Raw genomic sequence first — 6,121 nt, 5'->3', positions numbered from 1 at the left:
TGGGTGTAATATACGACTCATACGGACCGATGCACTCCTGCTTAGACCTGCAAAGTTACCTGGATAACATCACAAAGAGCCCACTGAAACCACAGCAAAGAATGACCATCCTGACGATGTTCCTGGTGCCAAGATACATTCACCGATTGGTGCTTGGTAAGACGTCTCATGCGGAGCTTCGCAGAGGAGACAAATGTGTACGAAAAAACATAAGATCATGGCTCAGGTTACCGCACGATACGCCCATAGGTTATTTTCATGCGCCCGTGAAAGATGGAGGTCTTGGCGTCCCTGCATTTGAGACTAGGATACCGGAGCTGACGAGGAACCGACTCTTGGCGTTGAGACAGTCGGACATGTCCAGCATGAGGTGCATCTCAGCTGGTGAATGGGCCGGCGACCGCATTAGATGGACGAACATGCAAAAGCGGAAGGAGGATGACTGGCCTCGGACGCTGCATGGAGCTGTAGATGGAAGAGACCTGAGGACCACTCGAGGAGCTGAAGCATCGTCTGGATGGGTCAGGGACCCATATGTAACTATCCCTGCATGCGACTGGATCAGATACCATCACGTCAGGATCAACGCGCTGCCTACATTGATGAGGATCACCAGAGGAAGGAGAGACCAAACAGGGATTACGTGTCGAGCGGGTTGTAGAATGCCGGAGACGCTCTACCACGTGGTGCAACAGTGCCCAAGGACCCACAGTGAACGAGTGCTGAGGCATGACAAGATAGCTGAGTGTATAGCGTCAAATATGCAGGAAAAAGGATGGCAGGTGATAAGAGAAGCACATATCCAAACAGCGGAGGGTCTTCGAAAACCAGATCTCATCGCCCGGAGAGATCAAGAATGCAAGATAATTGACTGCCAGGTTGTGGCATCTGGCAACGACATGGGTATACAGCACGATCGGAAAGTGGATTACTATGCACGGAACTGGGATCTGCGAAGAAAGGTTGCTGAGATCCTGAATTTCAGGGGAATTGTCGGAGTGGAAGCGGTCACCATATCGTGGAAAGGTGTCTGGGAGCCAAGGTCGCATGAACTGCTTCGAAGCTGTGGGATGCCTAAGGTAAAATTGAAAGGAGTGACAACAAGGGTTCTTCTAGGATCGTACCTGAACTTTAACACGTTTAATCGTGCGACATTCCGCTCTGATGGCACCTGTAATGGATGGACCACGGCCAATGGTTAGGAGCAGTCGGACTTTTTGTTGACCTGTATCACTGATTCCATCAGTGTGCAGCGCAGGGGGTTGGACCTGCGACCAATGCGTCTGAATAATCTTATAGAGCGCCTCAAATGGAGAAAGAATGGCCTAAACACGAAAACAAGGATTTCTCAATATTTGAGGGTGTTTTCGGTAGATTTCTGATTATGGATGGAAAAGTGCGACGGAAGATACCTGTCAGGCTGATTCATGTCACCGGAGCAATTGGGTGATGCCTGAGTCCGCGTCAGCCTCTCCACCAAGTAGAATGGAGAGTTTCCCGGCTCTGACCACGAGGAGGTGTGGACACCAGAGCCATGAGGGCAAAGCCCTCGCGCGAGACCACTCGCGCCTTCTACGACAATTGATCAGGACTCTTTAGAAGAAGAACCGTAGGCTATGGTGTTGTATTGACGAAGAATGAAGTTGGCACGACTACCATTAAGGAAGGCGGACGAAAGATGGTGCACCGGAGCAATCGTGATATCCGGTCCTGCGGTGGGCGCTGGGAACTACCCGCGTTGAAAAGGAGACCTCAAAGCCGCATGTGCGGCAGTGCCAGAGGTATTCAGGGCGGACCTCAAGAACTCGCGGATGATCCGCCCGTACACGATAACCGGACCGGTTTATAAGTGCGAGACGCCGACGGAACGTGGAACCATGTTCGAGACCAACATCTACATCAACGGTCAGGGCTAAATGAGCATGGACCAACTCGTGGAGCATGGTCTCTTCAAGCTCCTTCAAAGGGAGACGGCCGTGGATGGATGGACTGAAGGAGATGACTCGGGTGTTCATGTTGGTGATGCCTGAGGACGACGTTTGGGCATTGCACCACTGGAAGGTGAATCCATGGACTTCGTTGTTGAAGAACTTGTCGTTGAAGCGCTTGAACATCTCGTACAGATCCGGAAGCCGAGATGAGCGCGCTGTCTCGCTGGGTGACTGGAGAGGAATCCCAGAATGGAGTGGTTCGCCGCCTGGGTTACCGCGAGTGGAGCGGCCGGGCTTGTGTGGAGAGCTCATGATGTAATGAACGATGAAGCCTGGCAGCTGCAGTGTCTGTGTTGTCTGCGTGAATAAGCCTCAAGAACTATCGGATGTGTGTGCGACTGATGAACAGGTGTTAAAATAATCTCTCTAGTGTGTTTCAAATTAGAGTTAACGATATGATATGTATGAGTTCTGGAATACAACTTTCCTTCTATAGCCTTTTACTTGTCTTGTATTGTGATCAATCTTAACTTCTTCCAATATTATTACACTTGTAATGAAACTATTGTGAAACTTTAACTAGGAATCATATGTAACATAGTTAACTTATGTATTATACGTATTATACTTATATTATATTAATCTCAATGAGCACCTCGGTGCTTATTCTATATTCGCTGTTACCTATACAGACAGTGTTATGGGCAATAAAAACTTACTTAGCCAAATGCCTCGTCACCTAATTAGTGACGCGCATGAATGGATTAAAAGACCGGTTTCTAGTGCGGGAAAAATTCCAGAAATGGATAAAAAGTGTCAAGTGTGTGACCAGTGACGTGTGTAATTAAAGGTAACGCGTAAAATTATCTAATTAAATAATTATTTAAAAATTTAAATTCTACCTACTCTCGGATAATTTCCTAAGATTACTACATCATTTTTTAAATTTAAACTAAATAGAAATTTAATTAAACTTTACGACATTTCGTTCTAAAAATTATACAAATAATAATAAAGTGAAAATAAATTAATTGCAACGATTGCCGAAAATCGTTCGACTCGCGCGAGGTAATTAGCGGTTAAGCGAGGTGAGCCGCGTTCGGTTCGCGAGAGAGAGAGAGAGCGCGTAAGGGGCAACGACCGGGAGGGGAGGCTCCGAGCGCCAGTATGACTGTGCCACTCAGTCGATCCGTGCGCCTAACCTCCATCCGTCCCGAGTTTTGTCGTTTTGGTTTTGGACATTGACATTGTTCCTGGTGAGCGTGCGTGGGTGAGGTGCAGCAGCAGCAGCAGCAGCAGCAGCAGCAGCAGCAGCAGCAATAGTAGCAGCAGCAACTGCAACAGCAACAGCAGCAACAGCAATAACAGCAGCAACAGTAGCGGCAACAACAACTCCGGCAACAGCATCAGAGGCAGAGCAGCGTAGCGGCGTTTCAGCACTTGTCTTTTGGGTACGGTTGGCCACCGTATCCCCTGCGGTATTGCGGTAGGTGCACCTTCCCCTTTTGTTGATTGTAATAACGATTTTGCGTGCGAATCCGCGCAGCGAGCGCGGAGAGTTTATTGTTTTGCGTGCGAGCAGGTAGTTCGCGGCAATCGCGGTTTTTTTCTCTCTCTCTCGAAAAGCGTGTGTTGTCAATCACGCGTGCGCGCGTCAGTCTCTCGGCCAAATACCCGTGTAATTGATTTTATTAAATAAATCATCCCTTGGTTTTTAATTCAAACGAGTTTCCGTTATTGTGTTTTCCCTTTGTCCGGAGGTCGCGCATATTTGTTTACATTCCGATTCGAATTCGCCGGTTGCGAAGCACGAATCGCGTAAGTATCGCTAGACGCGAGTCGACATCCTAGGTTCCGGTGGCGGCCGCACGAGCGCTAATAGTACGAGCTACAGCGCCGCCAAGTGGCGAGTTAGGGAACCCAACTCGGAACATCGAGGAGACTCTGCGCAGGCGCACTACGGGCAAGGTAGGTCAATGCGCATCTAGCGCATAGATAACTAGGCGACGTCTGATCACTTTTAGGTTTATTCAAGGATTCATTGATTAGACGGCAGCCCGTTACATGGCGCCCAACTAATTTAGGACTTACACACGGGGAAAATTATACAAAAAAAAAAAGAGAGCAACGCGCGCGAGAGAGAGACGTTTGCGCGCGTGCGTAATAAGGTGCGAGCGGGTAAAATAACGCGTGGCTCGTCCGGTACGTGCTCTGCGGTAGGGGAAAGACGCCTCTCCGACCCAATAATAACTGCTTTTGTGAGCCGAGAGCACACTAACCCCAGGGGTCGAAGAGACGTCCGTAGTCGCTCTAACGTGAAAATAAAAGGTGACTAATTGTATTTAGGTTAACTTTTTGCCTTTTTAATTGTTTCATTACACATTAAAGTAGTTAAGTGGGGGTTAGTCACCGAGCGACAATACCAGCAGGGCGCGCAATTAGGGTGTGTGTAGGGTTAGATTAACTAACCCGGTGGAGCTAACAAACAGTTAGCCTCCACCTATAGGCAGGTAGCTGCGAAGCGGAAGTTCGTACTTCCTTAGACTACGCGATACCTGCACACACCCACAAGCCACGCGTATTGTTGCCTTGTAAATAAAGGCGTAACTGGGTAGTTGGCGATAAAAATCGCAACACCCCGCTCGCGCCTTGGGCGATAGGAGGCGGTAGTGGTCGAGTAGGAAAACTAACCTCAACCGTCACCTACGCCCCAACATAAGCGTCATGGAGGACACCGCCGACGCGATAACCCGGTGGGCTTCGGAACTGCCTTCGACACAGCTGGACAGATACCTGACGCAACTGGAGTTGCGCACAGATGGTCCTAGGCTGATGCAGGCAGTCCGATTAGCATATTGGTTGCTAGGCGAGTACATCGACCTAGACTTTCAAGGAGCGGCGTTGGATAGGGAGGCCACACAACGCAGGCGACGGAGCCGAGAGAGGTGGCTGGAAACCAAGCGACGGGAGTTGGAAGCAGCCGACGCCGAGGATCTTGTCGCCCACCCACTCATGCTGCTATATAGGGATGAGGCGGTGGAGGCGAACCTGACGCGGACTCTCGCCGTCTACGAGAACTTGGAAGAGGAGAGCCAGAGCGAGATGGGGGAGCGAGAGCCCGCAGAGGAAGGGGGGACCGGCGAGGTCAAGGGGCCCACGGAGGGGGTCGGTAGTGAGCACAAGGGCTCCACCGGATCGCCGGATAGGCGAAGAGCCCGTCGCTTCGAGAACGCGGAGCTACAACCTCCAGAGGAAGAGGAAGAGCGGTGCGTGACCGAGCGACTAAAGGAGGAGATCGAGTGCAACCGGGTCGGGATAAACCGCATATTGGAGATGCTGGAAAAGCACGACCAGGTATGCGCTCGGTGGAGCGACCAGTTGACCGCTCTGCAGGTGGAGTTCCAGCAGTTTAGAAGCAGGGACCCCACCAATCGACGAACGGTCATACCAGAGCGGCCCCGGAGGACCGTGGACTTCCAGTCCACGTATACGTGCCACTACGACCCAAGGGTACCAGGTAGTACCCCGGAGCCCCAGCGATCGACCCCTGGCGAACCTCGAGAAGCTCCCCAACGGCAGATGCCTCCAAGGACGGAACAGCCACCGACAAGAGGACCAAGAGACTCCGACAGTGGTGAAGGGCAGATGATCCCAGAAGGATCCGCCTGGTACGACGCCAATGCGGCGTCGGGTTACTACGCGACTCGGGACGCGGGTAGGATTGTGAGAGGGTGGAAGCTGCGATACTCTGGTACGGCTGCAGAGTGCGTAGACACCTTCTTGTCTAGGCTAGAAGATCTACGCGCGGGGTCTGGGCTAACAGACGGCGAAATCTTGTGCTCGGTATCAGAGCTCCTCGAAGGCGTTGCGAGGACCTGGTACGAGCTTAACAAGCTTAAATGGAGAAATTACGCCGACTTCGTGGCAGGCGCTCGACGTTGGTTTGGGTCGAGTGAGCTTCAGCAACAGAGGTTGCTGCAAGAGGCCCAAGCTCGGTACCAGGAGAAAGGAGAGCTGGTACGAGAATATGCCTGCCACCTCCTCTTCATGTTAGCCCAGCTGCGTCCGCCGTTACCAGAGCAGAGGCAGTTAGATTTGCTGTATGCAAATCTCCTACCCGCCATCCGAATGCAACTACGGAGGAATGCGTTCTCCAACGTGGACGAATTCCACGCCCGGGAGACCGAAAT

This window comes from Phymastichus coffea, unplaced genomic scaffold, assembly GCF_024137745.1.
Source record: "Phymastichus coffea isolate CEN01 unplaced genomic scaffold, Cenicafe_Pcof_1.1 PCOF00064, whole genome shotgun sequence".
In the NCBI taxonomy this organism is placed as follows: domain Eukaryota; kingdom Metazoa; phylum Arthropoda; class Insecta; order Hymenoptera; family Eulophidae; genus Phymastichus; species Phymastichus coffea.
The sequence above is the reverse complement of the archived record's forward strand: the minus strand, read 5'-3'. Positions refer to the sequence as shown.